Source organism: Silene latifolia, chromosome 10 (genome assembly GCF_048544455.1).
Source record: "Silene latifolia isolate original U9 population chromosome 10, ASM4854445v1, whole genome shotgun sequence".
Classification (NCBI taxonomy): Eukaryota; Viridiplantae; Streptophyta; class Magnoliopsida; order Caryophyllales; family Caryophyllaceae; genus Silene; species Silene latifolia.
The window spans coordinates 108,920,464-108,935,729 of NC_133535.1; the positions used below are offsets into that span (position 1 = coordinate 108,920,464).

At 44.4% G+C, this 15,266-nt stretch overlaps 1 non-coding gene across 1 annotated transcript; it reads right to left on the reverse strand.

Annotated features, from left to right (window-relative positions):
- Positions 1 to 14,050: 14,050 nt before the first annotated feature.
- Positions 14,051 to 14,157, reverse strand: LOC141610023 (small nucleolar RNA R71). Its single transcript, XR_012527919.1, has one exon. It is a non-coding gene; the product is annotated as a small nucleolar RNA R71 (small nucleolar RNA).
- Positions 14,158 to 15,266: the final 1,109 nt, after the last annotated feature.

Genomic DNA, 15,266 nt, shown 5'->3' on the forward strand with positions numbered 1-15,266 from the left:
ATACCTGACGCTCTCGACCGCCGACAAGTGCCTCGATGGAAGTAGCTTGCAGCCGGTTGGCTACCCTCTACAAAGCCATGAACCGGGATGGCGAAACCTGCATTCCAAAATAAGAGATTCTCAGTGATTTGACAAACTCAAGCAAATGTGTTCTTACGCGAAAATGATACAAGTTAGGAGACTCACCCTCCGAATCAGATGCTGCCACTCGTCCAAGCCAGCATCCGTCACCGCTACGTCAAAGTCATGCAACTCGGAGATCGTCGTCCTCCCGGTCGCGTCAGTGTACTCAAGAGTCGCGGGGTACTCTGGGGGCTCAATGCCCGCCGCCTCGACCTCCTGCAAAGTCAGAAAGATTCCTGTTAGCCGATGATCATTCATCGTGTTTTCAAGATAATCAAAGGAGAGTAAATGCTCACCACAACCGGCCAGTACGCCAACCTCCCGTAGAGGAACGCCAAGTAGTCCTCATCCGGAAGCAGAAGGGCATCACCACCAACACCAACCAAGTCAGCCTCCATCTCAGCCTCAGAAGGCTCCCTGAACATCGTCCTAGGAGGATCGATGGGAACCGTCAAGACATCCCGAGAGCACTGACGAGCTAAGCGCTCGCCCAAATAACACACATGACCCATCGACGTCCTCAACAGCAACCGGCTCGAGCTCCTAGGTCGAAGGACCTCAGCCACTAAAGGAGGAGCGTCAGCGTACTCCACCCAAGGCCTGGGCACCCACTGGGAAAAGACAAGCAAGAAATCATTCTTATGATCGGTTAAAAAGTAATAAAGAAGCAAAACGAATATAAGTGAGATGCTCACGCTGTCCAGCTGAAGAGCGTTCACGTCCTGCCGGTAGACACCATGAGAGGAACGCTTGCTCCTCGTGCGACACATCACCCAATCCCTCACAACGGGATAGGCCTTCTCCAGCGGCTCCTTCCTCTTGGGCGAGAGGCTCGGAAAGTAGAAGTACACCCATGCCTGTGAAGCAAGATAGTCAATAACGATCTTTCGTAATTTGATAACGAAAAGAAGAGATGAAGGTTCATACCTCCAACAGTAGTCCAGGGCCGACAGCATCAGGAGAAGTCCCCTTCTCCATCAACTCCGGACGAACCATGGCCCTCATGAAGCGGATGAGGACCACAAAACCAGCAGTGACCCAGTCCCAACATCCTAGGAAGCTCAGGTCAGAAAGAAAAGGAAGAAGCTTCGTCGACAGCCTCTCTCCCTTGTCTCCGAGGTAGATCGAAGACAAGAACCACCAGAGCCACAAGCGGGCCCTATGCTCAGCTGTACAGGGAGGAGGCGCCGTCTCCCTCCCGTCATCACCACCAGTGTCGGGGTCTTCCCCGCAAAGTAGTCTCGGACGTAAGAACTAGGCACCAAACCAGGCACTGTAGCAGCCTTCGGCGCCAAGTTCCAGCCGATCAACCTCCTAACCTCGGCCGAGTCCACCCTCATGGCAGTCTCCGGCCACTCCACCGCCTCGGTCCCACATGGCAGACCAGAGATCATGCCGTAGTCCTCTAACGTGACTCCCACCTCACCAAAAGTCATGTGAAAAGTGGAAGTCGTGTCCCAGAATCGGTCCAAGAAAGCGCGGACCAGGCTAAGGTTAGCCCGCAGCTTCCTCTTCGCGATATCCCTCCAAGCCTGCACCAGGGCGCCAAATGCTCCCCGCTCGATCATGGCTCGCTCCTCCGCCGACAGCCTCTCGTAGCACGCCATCGCCGTCGTGTAGCCCGAGAACGATCTGATGTTCCCGGCCTCCTATTGTGATTTGAAACAAAAGCTATCTTTAGTTTGAATGAAATTGGAAAAGATGTGAACAAATGAAATGAAAGAAGATGAGTGATGAGTAATGAATTCAAGATTACCAATCTCTTCACAGTCCTATAGGACAGGTGACCCTCCGCAGCCCAAAGCAAGTGCCTGCTGTCCCAGGTCTCATCCCACGCAGGTGCTCCCCTCGGCTGATGACCACCTCGCCCAACATTGGCCCGCCTCGGGGCCTCCTCCTCCTCCTCCTCGAGGACCTCGTCCTCAGCAACCTCAGCAGCTGCTCCAATAGCAGTGAAAGCCTCCTCTAGCGCCTCCCCGAGAGCACGAGAAGTCTCAACGGCTGTGTCTATGTCCATGGGAGCTCTCCCAGAAGTAGAAGCCCCGTCACCTGCAACGTTAAAGTAATTTTAGGCCGCGTCAAGTGACGACGAACCTTGATTAGGGGATTTTCGAGTTTTTGAAGCTCCGAAGTCGCTCTTTTCTCGCCATCTTTGGCCGTATTCCCACAAAACCATTTACTCATGTGGTAATTTGGGTTAAGTTAAGCCTAAGTTGAAGCCTAGTCATGGGTTCGAGTCGAAATTTCGACAGCATTTCGTTATAACGGCGATTATGCCCTAGAAAAGTGTCCTGGAAAAGCCGTCACAAACCAAAATTCCGAGATGGTAGCAAGTTTACCCATCATCCAAGGATTCCAAATATCAAGTTTCATCGCAAATGGGCAATCCTAAGGCTATGTTCGAAGCAATTTACGGTTTAGTTGTGAAGCCGTCACAATTTCACTCAAATGCCCAAAACTCAACGAAAATTCGAAACGAATACATGGTTATGATCCTTATACTACCAATTAGACATTTACAAGGTTAATTTTGCAAGGTAAGATCATTTGGGGGAAAAGCCCTAAATTTTCGACATTTTAGGGTTGAGAACCCTAAATTTTGTCGATCCAATTCGTCCATTATAGAAGATTAATGCAAGAATGATATGCATACCTCAATTAGTCATGGCAAATGCAAGCTTTTGAATCAAATTTTGGCGGAAATGGTTGAGATTTGAGAGAGAAATTGATGATTTGTGTTTCGAAATAATGAAATGAAACCCCTGTTTCATTGCGTTTTTACGCAAGAAAGACACCCCCAGGAATAGACGCAGCAGGTGCTGCGCCTCTTCCAAGAGACGCAGCTCCTGCTGCGCCTCTTCCTCAACTTCCCTTCATACGAATTTTCAAAAATTCGTTATGAGTTCGTTATTTGTGGGCCTATCTTTGGTGCGCCTCTTCCCCGATCCCATTTTATCTTTTCTGGTCCGTTTGACGATTATTCTTCGTTCAGACCCGCATTTCTAAGCCAACTGCAGACTATCGTACATTATTTATTGCTTCCAAGACCTTGCTTGTCACAACGAGCAAGTATTCTCTGACAGGTGTTTTGAAACGCCTTCATTATATTCCCCCAGCGAGAGTAAGCGGATAGACAATCCCTCTCGAGACATGGAGATAAGTTCCCGATTAAATTTCCCCAACGAGAGTTCACGACATACAATCGTCCTTCTCGAGGCGTGGAGATCAACATCGACCCCAAGTTCTTCTGAAGTTTGTTTGAAGACGACCCAAGCAGATTTCTCCCAGCAGTTCCCGCCTGTGTCCTGCTACTCACGATATTTCTTGTTTCCCCACGGAGTGCGATAAAGGTGTCGTTCTCCAGAACTTCCCAGACCGGCAGAGTTCTTACACTCGAGCCTTAGTTACCCCTTAGGTTGAAATTATATTTGGCCTCCTTCCCATCGATGCTTTCCTTTAGGGTCCCACACCCTAGCACAATCCTTATATATCTTTTAGGTCTTATCCCTTAGCTCTTATGCTTACCCTTGGCTCCTATGCACCTCCGGAATCATCTCGAGAAATAAGTCTCAGGTATGGTCTCTTCTTATGGCTGGCGAGCTTCCTTACGTAGTCTAATGGACTTTAAACGACCCTCCCCGATAGTCGACAGACTCTAAAATGTTCCCGACGACAGGTCCTTGGTTCAGACCCCTTGAGCCGCCTCGCGTCGCCATAGTTGTCAGGTTGTAATCTTCGATTGACCTGATGGCTATACTTTGACTTTCGCCTTGTCCAAGCCTCAGTCAAAGTGGGGGCTCTGTAGATACCTCATTTCTGCACCTCCCGCAAACCACCCGGTGATGATTGGGCCGCATGTTTGGTACGCGGAACGATTTGTGACAGTTCGTAAGTTTATCGTCAAGTGATTTCTCAAACACTGGTGTCTACCTCTTAATTGTCATCTACGCGCCGATACGGTCGTTTTGACAGTAATTAGAGTACATTTGGAGTCCGGGCCTAAAACCGTCTTCATTTTCTGATAACCGCTAAAATCCCGAGTCAGAATGTTCTGGAATGTTTCGGATATTTCCATTCCATATTTCACAACCTTTTAATCTTTGGTAAAGAATTTCCCGTAATATTCATACAAAATATTAAGGAAAATAAGATTAATCCGTTATTCCATAAAATAAACACGGAAATCTTTCTTCCGCAGGAGGAAACTACTTGGGAACAGACACAGCAGTTGCTGCGCCTCTTCCAAGGGACGCAGTGCCTGCTGCGCCTCTTCCCAAGTTCTTTTCTGCGTATTTTTCGTATCTTTTCATATCTTTTCGTGATTCACTTCCAAAGTTTCTCCGAAAACCCTAATTCCTTCACGTGATTAGTATAAATAGGAGCCTTCGCTTCTCATATTTCTCACGCGAGTGTCCGCCCTTCTCTTCTCCCTTTGCATTCTAGACCACGTTCTTACTCTTTGGCGTCTACGTGCTTGAACTTTCGACCACGTAAGCTCGGATCCTTCTGAGTACCAGCCTCGTTTTGCATGACCGACCAATTTGACCAACTCCACAATCAATCAACTTAATCAATCTGTTTTAATTCCTCTTACGAGGGCACGTTCGTCTACATTCGAGTCGAGCATCACTAAAACATAAACTTAGTTCATCTCGTTTCGTCAAACATGTAAGTCTGTGGGTGTAAATCCTTCTTTTATTTATTGTTATTTACTTTTTGTAATCATCATGTAAGATTTATGTCGAAAATACAATTAAAACTGATTTCTAAAACCCTTTGTTGAAATCCTTTTTGTGGATTAACAGAAGATAGACGTCGAGAAGGGACGCAGCAACTGCTGCGCCTCTCGGAAAGGACGCAGCATCTGCTGCGCCTCTTCCTGAGGTTGTCGCCGTTCCTGCTCCTATTCTTCTTCCTTCGCCCTCTGTTAGTTTCGTTTCTTTGTTTTCTTTCGTCATTGTTTGCTCTTGTTTCATTCACATGATAGCTTTTGCACATTATTAATCATTATTAGTAAATAATTCATCATTAAATCCCGACTTAAATCCCTTATAACCAATATTCGCGGGTTTTCGTCATTAAAGTCAAACCGGGTTTTAGAGATTCGATTCATTAATATTGAGTTTCTGGAATTCGATCTTTGATATATTCCCACTTGTTATTTGCATCCGTCATATTCTTCATTAATTCGTCATGTTTAACCTAATTAGTTCACTCATGTCATTAATCAATCATTCATTCATGTAATTAATTCGTTTACATTGGTTTTGTTCCATGTTTTATCGCTTTTATGACCCAATCACATGTAATTAATGTATTAAATCACTTTCCTCCGAGTCAATTATTCATAATCAATCATTAAATTCACCCACGAATACTAACGATTTGCAGTTCCGGCTTCACTGCCAGAACTCAGCCTTGGAACAGACGCAGCAACTGTTGCGCCTCTTCCAGAGGGCGCAGTTCTGCTGCGCCTGTTCCAGGTTGATTTCTGTCTCTGAACTTCCGTTCTACCTTGACCTAGTTTAATTAGTTTACGTATTTAATTAATTACCATTCGTATTATCACCTAATCTGTTCGTTTATTCTTTTTTTTCTAAAATCATCCGTTTTAAAAGTATTTTCGACATAAATAAATAAATCCGATGTAATTATTGTAATTTTCATTATTTTATTATTGTATTTCTTTTATTGTATCACTTGTATGTCTTCACATGTAATTAAATCTAAATCTCTACTTCGACTCATTTGTATGTTAAATTAATTGTTTACCGACTTAGCTAATTTCTCACATGTTAGGATTAAAACTTGGATGTTGCATTGCATGCATATAATCGACAATATATCAAGTATAGATAATTTCCCTAATCATTAGTAGAGGTCGCTATCGAGGCGGGCGGGATTAGGTGTTCGATCAAATGAGCTTCCTAATACGTACCCTCACCCCTTACTCCAGATCTCTGTGAACATCCGTGTTCATTGGCATCCACGAGAGTCATTCTAGACATAGAATGCTAAGGGTAACGAGTTCTTGGTGTCTATGTCACTACTTTGTGTCTTGACATGACACGAGGTATTCGAACGGTTTCCAATTTTCCACAATAAAATGGTGGCGACTCCACAAATGCAAACGCTTGTTTCCCAAGTGCCCCCGTGGCCCATGTCCATAGTATTAGAAAAAAAAACGAAAAAAAAAACGAAAAAAAAAAGAAAAAAGAGAAAAGAAAAATTGTGTTCTTTTACCTGCAAGATGATAGGACTTCCTAAATAAGGAAGGCCGCAGTTGGCTTTCCTGTTATCTAACCCCAACAGGATCTCTTCTAAACCTAGGCAAGCTGGGCTCCTGCGCAGCTCCATCTGCTTAACTAAGCTCAGATAGCGAGGATCACCTCTCATCTCCTCATCAACATACCCTTGAAAGACATAAACATGCAATAGGCAAAACCCGAACGCCCTACGCCTCGCAACATAGGAGATAGCAGGGTCTGCTCTATTTATGAATCGATCGATGAAATCCAGCATTCGAACTCCTTTTGTGGTCACAAGACGGTCAACCTCAGCTCTTGTCAATCCAAGCAAATCTCTGAATTTGTTCTTATACCCTTGAGGAGTAGAGGGTATAGAAGGTAAATGTTACGGGTCCCAACCGCCAATTGCATCAATTTTTACAGGAAACGGGCAGATATCGCCTCCAGGAAAGGCAAACACGTGATAATTCGGGTCCCAATACTCAAGACAAGCATCCAAGAACGGTTTGACTACCTTGATTAGCTTCAAGCTCAAAACTGATCCAAAGTTGTAGGCACCCATATCGTGTTTCTCCACATTTGAGAACTCGTTTGTCCATTCTTTGAGACGGATTTCTAAAGTATTCATGTTGTATGATTAATTAGAGAGTTTTATGTAATAAGACGGAAGAAACATGGAAGAATTATGTGAATAAAACCTCCATCGACGTCTATATTTATACTAAAAGCTGTTTCCTAAAATCTGTCAGGACGGACACAATAAGGAAAGGGCGCAGCATCTGCTGCGCCTCTTCAAAGGGACGCAGCTCATGCTGCGCCTCTTCCTCAGCCTATAGTTTTGTGATTTTCCACGTTGGATCTTTCCTAATTCCTTAAGGCATAATTTCCTATTCATACGGGTTATTATTTTTGGTAATTCCGTCAAATTACCATGTTTCGAGTTTCCTAATTCCACGGGCACGCATTTCAAGGCGACATCGGCATTTTCGTCATTTTAGCACACTTATCCATTTCTTTTTTAATTTTCTTTTTTGGGGAATCGTTTCACCAATTTAATTATTCATTTTCAAACTTAGCCATTTCTTTCAATTTTTCTTTTTTTGGAGACTCATTTCACTCCCGTTTCATTTCAAACTTATATGTTTCTATTTTTCATTTTTTTAGGGGGTAACCCACCGTCCGGTCATTTTCGGTAAATTTTTTTCATTTTTCTCGAGTCCTTGTCTTGCGCTAATTTAGGCCATATGTACAAACATGTGTTTTATGTACAATTTCTGTGTAAATTTCTGAAGCATGACGGTATAAACCGTCATCTACCAAACCTGTTCAAAGCTAACCTACAGGTACAAACAAGAAACCCAACAGCAAAGGCACTCAGGCCATCATATATACAACCAAAAGAAGTATGTACACCAAACTGGGGGCTCGAGCCCGAAACAAAGTGTATGAAGTGCAAAATGAAGGCCCTAAAAATGTACAAAAGTGTATGAAGTACAGCCAACGACGACAAACAGCAAAAAAAAAGCAACAAACTACTGCTGGTCGCCGCCCAACACAGTAACTCTCGCCTCGAGAGCAGCAATCTCGGCGTCGCGGACCTCTAGCTCCCTCAGCAGATGAGCTGTCTCTTCCTGGGACTGGGCTAGCTCGCACTCCAAGTCGCGCTCCCTCTGCAAATGACAACAATTGGCTCATGTCAATCATTTTAAACAATAAAGAAAGTTAGAAAATTCAAAAATGGAGTAAACGGAAGGTTCATACCTGACGTCCTCAACCGCCAGCAAGTGACTCGACGGCAGTAGCTCGTAGCCTGTTGGCTACCCTCCACAAAGCCACAAACCGAGATGGCGCAACCTGCATTTCAATAAACAAGGATTCTCAATGATTGGACAAGGTTAAACAAACGTATTCTTATACAAAAGCTAAACAAGTTGGGGAACATACCCTCCGAATCAGATGCTGCCACTCGTCCAGGCCAGCATCTGTCACCGCCACGCCAAAGTCGCGAATCTCGGAGATCGTCGTCCTCCCCGTCGCATCGGCATACTCGAGGGTCTCGAGGTACGCTGGAGGCTCGATGCCCGCCACCTCAACCTCCTGCAAAATTCAAAAGGTTTCCATTCATCGATGATTATTCATCGTGTTTTCAAGACAATCGAAAGAAGAGTAAAGCACTTACCACGACTGGCCAGTACGCCAACCTCCGGTAGAGGAACGCCGAGTAGTCCTCGCCAGGACGAAGGAGGGCATCGCCACCGACGTCTGCCAAGTCTGCCTCCCTCTCAGCATCAGAAGGATCCCTGAACATCGTCCGAGGAGGATCGATGGGGACCGTTAAGGCTTCTCGAGAGCACTGACGAGTCAAACGCTCGCCCAAATACCACACGGGACCCATCGACGTCCGCAGAAGCAACCGACTCGAGCTCCTGGGTCGAAGGACCTCAGCCACAAAAGGAGGAACGCCCGTGTAGTCCACCCAAGGCCTGGGCACCCACTAAGATAAGAAAATAAGAGGTCATTCTTATGATCAGTGCTAAAAGAAAGCAATGGAAAAGCAAACAAAGAAAGGTGAGTCGGAGATACTCACGCCATCCAACTGCAGAGCGTTCACGTCCCGTCGATAGACGTCGTGAAAGGAACGCTGGCTCTTCGTGCGGCACATCACCCAGTCCCTCACAACGGGATAGGCTCTCTCCCCTGGCTTCGTCCTCTTGGGCGCGAGGCTCGGAAAGTAGGAGTACACTTACGCCTGCAAGACAAGACAATCAATAACGATCTTTCGTGATTCGATAAGAAAAGAAAATGATCTTTCATGATACAAAATAAAGGTTCATACCTCCAGCAACAGTCCAGGACCAACGGTGGCAGGAGAAGTCCCCTTCTCCATCAGCTCCGGATGAACCATGGCCCTCATATACCGAATGAGGACCGCAAAACCAGCAGTGACCCAGTCCCAACGGCCTAGGCCACTCAGGTCAGAAAGGAAGGGAAGAAGCTTCGTCGACAGCCTCTCTTCCTTGGCTGCGAGGTAGATCGAAAACCAGAACCACCAGAGCCACAAACAAGCTCTCTGCTCCGCAGTGCAGGGTGGAGGAGGAGTCTCCCTCCCGTCAATCACCACCATCGTCGGGGTCTTCCTTGCAAAGTAATCCCGGACGTAGGAACTCGGTACTAACACGGGAACCGCAGCAGCCTTCGGCATCAGGTTCCAACCGATCAAGCTCTTAGCCTCAGCCGAGTCCACTCTCATGGTTGTCTCCGGCCACTCCACAACCTCAGTCCCGCACGGCAAGCCAGAAATCATGCCGTAGTCCTCCAACGTGACCCCAACCTCGCCAAAAGGCATGTGAAAGGTAGAGGTCGTATCCCAAAACCGATCAAGGAAAGCTCGAACCAGGCTAAGGTTAGCCCGAATCTTCCTTCCCTTAATGTCCCTCCAAGCTCGTACTAGGGCACCAAACGCTTCCCGCTCGATGATGGTCTGCCCCTCCGCTGACAGCCTCCCGTAAGACTGCATCATCATAGTGTAACCCGAGAACGACCTGATGTTCCCGGCCTCCTATTTTGATTTTAAGCAAGAGCTATCTTTAGCTCGAATGAAAGAGAAAAGGAATTGAAAATAAGAATAAAAGAAGATAAATGAAAGAGTGATGAGTTCAAATTACCAAGCTCTTCACCGTCCTGTAGGACAGATGACCCTCCGCAGCCCAAATGAGGTGCCTGCTGTCCCAACTCTTAGCCCACTCCGGTGCTCCCCTCAGCTGGTGACCACTTCGTCCAACGTTGGCCCGCCTCGGGATCTCCTCCTCAATAGTCTCCTCCTCGACGACCTCGTCCTCAGCAGCCGTCACTGCCAGAGTAAAAGCCTGCTCTAACGCCTCCTCGAGCGTACGAGAAGGGTCAAGAACGGTGTCCACGTCCATAGGATCTCTCCCTGACGTCGAAGCCTCGTCACCTGCAAAATTAAAGTGAATTTAGGCCGCGTCAAATGACGACAAGCCTTAGTTAGGGGATTTTCGAGTTTTTAAAGCTCCGAAATCGCTCTTTTCTCGCCATCTTTGGCCCTTTTCCCACAAACCCGTCCGTTCATGTGGTAGTATGGGTTAAGTCAAGCCTAAATTGAAGCCTAGTTACGGGTTCGAGTCGGAATTTCGACAGCATTTCGTTATTACGGCGATAATGCCCTAGAAAAGTGTCCTGAAAAAGCCGTCACAAATCAAAAATCCAAATTGGTAGGAAGATTACCCATCATACAAGGATTACAAACATCAAGTTTCGTCACAAATGGGCAATCCTAAGGCTATTTTCGAAGCAATTTACGGTTCAGCTGTGAGACCGTCACAATTTCGCTCAAATGCTCAAAACTCAATGAAAACTCGAAACAAGTACATGGTTATGATCCTTATACTACCAATTATCCATTTACCAAGTCAATTTTACAAGGCAAAATCGTTTGGGGGAAAAGCCCCAAATTTTTGACATTTTTGGTGTTGGAAACCCTAATTTGTCGGTCCAATTTGATCAAATATGGAAGATTAATGCAAAAATAATACACATACCTCGATTAGTCATGGCAAACGCAAGTTTTCGATCAAATTTTGGCGAGAAATAGTTTGAATTTGAGAGAGTAATATGAGGATTTGTGTTTCGAAATTATGAATAAATCCCGTGTTTTATCGAGTTTTTTATCCAGACGAAGCCACACCCAGGAAAAGACGTAGCAGGTGCTGTGCCTTTTCCAAGAGTCGCAGCTCTTGCTGCGCCTCTTCCTCAGTTTCCCTCCAAATCAATTTTCGAAGATTCGTTATAAGTTCGTTATTTGTGGGCCCATCTTTGGTGCGCCTCTTCCTCGATACCATATATCATATATTTGGTCCATTTGATGTTTATTCTTCGCCCGGACCCGTATTTTCAAGCCAGATGCGAACTATCGCGGTATTTTATCAAGACCTCGCTTGCCATAACGAGCGAATATCCTCTGATAGGTGTTTCGACACACCTCTATTCTGTTCCCCCAGCGAGAGTTCTGGACAGTCAATAGTCCCTCTCAAGACGTGGAGATCAGTCCCGATTATGTTCCTCCAGTGAGAGTTCCGGACAACCAATCGTCCCTCTCAACACGTGGAGATCAACATCAATCTCAAGTTTTTACCAAAATTTGTTTGAAAACCAACCCGAGCCGATTTCCCCCAGCAGTTCCTGCCGACGTCCTGCGGCTGATGCGACCATAATTGGCGCATATTTAGCCCCCGAATTACCCTTGTTTTCATGCTTTTTAGTGCCTATTTGGGTCATTTCTTATCTTTAGTTCTTTGTTTTGCATATTCTTTGATATTTTGATCCCTTGGTAGGAAAGGAGTAAGAATCTTGCATTTTCATGGCAAAACAAGGCTAAATTGATCATATTCAATGACCAAGCATCAAGGAGAGACAAGACTAGAAGGCCTTTGTACATAGCATAGTAGAAGAGCATTGTTGAGAAAAGGATCCTTGAGTCCCCAAGGAAATCCCCAAGGAATTCATGAAGAAAAGGGAAGAAAAAGAAGAAGGAAAGTCATGAACTACAATCCGAACGGATTGTAGAGAATCCGTCCGTCCTCGCCAATCCGAGCGTCCTCACCAGGAATCCGCTCGGATTCCCCATGCCCAGTCCGAGCGTCTTGTTTCTTGATCCGCTCGGATCGTCCACCCCAGATCCGGCCGTCCCGACTCCCAGCCGCACGGATCACAGCACAGCACAGTTTCGTTCTTAAAGCTACGAAATGAAGAAGCCCTTCTCTCGGATAATCCCGGAGGCTCCTTGCTCAACTTAAAAAGTGTAATTACTAGTTTAGCCCTTAGTTAACCCTAATGCGTCCTCCCTAATTTTCACTATAAATACCCCATTAGTCTAATTAGAGGAGCATGTTCTTCTTATCAATAATTAGTGTAGTTAATATCAATCAAATCTCTCTTCAATATTGTAATCAAATATTAATCAAGTTTTAATCCAAGTTTTAGTTCCTTAATCTCTCTCTTGTTCTTACTTTATTTTGGGTAATTGAAGATTATTTGGGTTATTATTGGGAGATTGACAACCTCTCAATCTAGGATTCAAGTACTTCTATTATTCTTGCTTTATTATTGGAATCATTAGTAGGTATAATCTCTTAATCCCTTTTTAATTATTGCTAATTACTTTCATTTATTCATCATGTTTCATTATGTTAGTATGATTGACAACCTTTCTAGCATGATCAATATGATAATGAGTGAGTAGTCTCTTAGCTAGGGTTTAATGGGTGATTAGGGAAACCAACATGGGGAATGATTCATGCTTAAATTAATATGCTTTCATATCTTATTTGCTTGCTTGTTTTGATCTTAATGCATGCACATGTTATATTTGATGAAATGCTAAGCCTATGAATCCTTGCATTTACTATCATCTTCTATCCTTTCAACTTGACTTGTAAGACATAACCCAACTCGAGTCTTGTTAGACCATGCATGTGTTAAGTAGGGAAGATTAAGTCGACTTGTAGGTGTTGTACAATCCAAGAGATTCGGCTCCAGGACCCAAACTTTCCTAGGATTGTAAGATATAACCCAACTCGATCCATCACAACAATAATTGCTTGCTTATAATTTGAGAACATGTTTGTATGATCATATCCCATGATTCCCCTATGAACCCATGACACCCTAGTGCTTTTAATCAATTGTTTACACCCTTATTTCATTTACCTTGTTAGTTTATTTTCATTGCTATTTTAGTTTAGTAACCTTCTACATCAACCCAATTTGTGACACCCCTAGACACCGCTAGTTACAATAGAATCTTCATTTCAATACCCGTCCCTTGGGATCCGACCTTTACTTGCCTCTTTACTAATTGTAGAGTTGTTTGTGAAGTATAAATTGTGTTTTGTATCGACCATTGACCAACGACCACATATGCTTAATTGTGAACACCAAATGGCTCCGATCAAAAATGGCGCCGTTGCCGGGGACGGTGTTTAATTGATTTAAGATTTCTCTTATTGTTTTTAGTTGTGTCTTTCTCACCTTGGGGAAGTAAAACTCCTCAAGGATTGTTCTAATTGTTTTTGAGTTGTTTGATATTTTGCATGTCTAGAAGGTTACAAAGAGATTTGTTACCTTTTGACCGTGAAATCGAAAGAACCTTGACGAATAATAGGAGACTTGTTAGGAGGAATTTGGGAGGTGTTGGTGAAGTTGTTCAACCCACTAGTGAGTTTGTCAATCCTTTCGCAATAGAAGGAGAAGAAAACCCATTAAACAATACCACACAAAATCCACCTACAATGCCTAAATTCTCGTCACACTCTATACCCACCGAGGAGGATCTACCAAATGGTACTCCTACCCCACAACATCTTACCGGAAACTTTATTGCCAAGTCCGCCTTCATTCAACTAGTTGAGAGGAGCCAATTCGGGGGAATGCCTAGTGAGGACCCTCATTCTCATATGGAAACATTTTGTGATTATTGTGAAGCTATCTCTCAAACGGGCGTGACTCAAGACCAAATAAGATGGGTCTTATTTCCTTTTTCGTTAATCGGCACCGCAAAGCAATGGTTGAAGGGCCTTGATAAGGCCACCCTTGGAATAGATTCTTGGAAGAAGCTAGCTCTAGCTTTCTACAAAAAATTCTACCCACCGAAAAAGACCAATATGCTAAGAGCTCAAATTACGGGTTTTAAGCAAAGGGATGAAGAATCTTTGTATGAAGCTTGGGAGCGGTTCAAAGGTATTTGTCGCTCATGTCCTCACCATGGACTTAGCGAATGGTTTTTAGTGCAACAATTTTGGAATGGTTTATATGAAGATTCAAGGAACATTCTCAATATGGGATCAAATGGAATGTTCACCGAAGTTGATGACAATCAAACATGGAACAAGATTGAGGAAATGGCGGTCCATAATTCGCAATATAGTAGGCCTCGCAAGGCTACTAGAGGAGGAAAGTATGAAGTGGACACCGTTACTCAATTGGGTGCTCAACTTAGTGCTCACATTGACACAATCAACTTGAAGTTTGAACAAGCTATGGCTAGACTTGAGGAAAGCTCAAAATCATCAAAGCATCATGTCAATGCCATGACGGCATCCTCATCAATCCCAAGCGGGATATGTGAGAATTGTGGAACCTTAGGTCATGACTCAAGCGAGTGTAGGGGAACAACCGAGCAAGTCAATGCTTTCCAAGCTTACAAAAGCGGTACCCCTTATTCAAATTTTTACAATGAAAACACCAAGTTCCATCCAAATCTCTCATACAAAAGCCAAAATGTCCAAAACCCTCAAACAACATACACTCCACCACCCATGAGAAATCAAAATCAAAGACCCTTTTTCAATCAAAACCAAGGTTACCAAAATCAAAATCCATACAATCACCACAATGACCAAAGTTTTGATGTCCAAAAAGCGGTCCTTCAAATGCAAAAGAATCAACAAGAATTTTTCACCCAAATGCAAAAAGATAGCCAAGCAAAAGACACCACCATCAACAACATTCTAGCTCACACCAAGATGTTGGAAACACAATTGACCCAACTAGCATCTTCGAGCTCACAAAGACAAAAGGGGCAATTACCACCTCAAGGTAATCCCCCTAGACATGAAACGGTTAGTGCCATTCACTTGAGAAGTGGTACAAGGTATGAAGCACCGAAGGAGCAAGTTGAGGATGAAGTTGTGAGAGCTAGTGAGAATGAAGTTGTGGTGCAAGGTCCCAAAGAAGGGGAATCATCAAAAGAAGAAAGCTCAAAGAAAAATGAAGACAAAGCCAAAGAAAAGGAGCCCATTGTGATTAGACTTCCTTTTCCAAGTCGTCAAGCCAAGCCTAAATTTGATGATCAACTTGGAAAGTTCATGGAAATTGTGA